The sequence below is a fragment of the Salvelinus sp. IW2-2015 genome, linkage group LG14 (genome assembly GCF_002910315.2).
Source record: "Salvelinus sp. IW2-2015 linkage group LG14, ASM291031v2, whole genome shotgun sequence".
Lineage (NCBI taxonomy): Eukaryota > Metazoa > Chordata > Actinopteri > Salmoniformes > Salmonidae > Salvelinus > Salvelinus sp. IW2-2015.
The window spans coordinates 3,792,042-3,793,160 of NC_036854.1; the positions used below are offsets into that span (position 1 = coordinate 3,792,042).

General features: G+C 46.5%; 1 pseudogene; it reads left to right on the forward strand.

The window, feature by feature from the left end:
- Nucleotides 1-1,119, forward strand: part of LOC111972886 (kinesin-like protein KIF13B) — an 86,943-nt pseudogene that overhangs the window by 59,857 nt on the left and 25,967 nt on the right.

The following is a 1,119-nucleotide window of genomic DNA, read 5'->3' on the forward strand; positions in this document are numbered from 1 at the left end:
CGGACCGAGACTGGCTCATGACGTGTGACGGACCGAGACTGGCTCATGACGTGTGACGGACCGAGACTGGCTCATGACGTGTGACGGACCGAGACCTCTTTCTTCTTTCTAAGCTGAAACCTTGAAACTGAGATCTTTCGTTTGTCCTCTAAACACGGTCATTCGTTCTCAAAACAACGTCTGGGTGTACTGCCAAATTGCAGCTACTGATAGGTGTGATGTGTACAGTCAGCCACTTGRAAGAACATAGAATTTGGTTTATAGAACAGCACATGAATAGAATATAGAAATTAGTTAAAAGAATAGCGCAAACATTAAAATTTGCCTTACACCAAGTACACAGTTTAATACCCCTTCTCTTTCCTTCCAGGTTGGTGCAGAGGCGTCGTGGGACTCGACGGTACATAACTGTCCCCAGCTGAGTCGCAGTGTGTCAGCTGACCTCAAGGTGTACCTGATCGTCAGGGTCGTAGTTCAGCTCTCTCACCCTGCTAACATGCACCTGGTCCTCCGAAAACGCATCTGTGTCAACCTAGCCGGACAACAGGTAGGAGGGAGAGGCGCACACACACACACACACACCGGACTACAGGTCAGAAACCTGCTCAGTAAGTTGCTCCTCCTGTATAATACAGCTGTACATGTTTTTAGCATTCGTTTAAAAAAAAAAATCTTTATTAATTTCTGGGTATAATTATTAGTATCCAGCCTATAGCAATGGTTTTGTATGATGTAACGACATTGGCTACAGTTGGATGTTAATATCATGGTTATATATCAGGGTTGGGGTCAGAGTCTGTTTAAGAGGATGTCTCATCGCAGCACCATCCCTGGCTGTGGAGTCACCTTCGAGATCGTCTCCAACATCCCTGGGGTGAGAGAGGAACTAGCGTTGCCAGACACTCGGACCCATGAATCCTATTTTCCTAGACTCTAAACTTCTCCTTGTTCTTGCTAAGCCATCCGTGTCATGAAATCATGTAGATCTACTCGGCTAGAGAGATGTGGGTTTTGTATGGCGAGAGACTTCCGGTCGCGTGAACCAGAGCTCGAGGTCCTGGTGGGAATCTGTTGTCTCTTGTGCAATGAGAGACTAGGACAAACTTCACTCTCACTTTG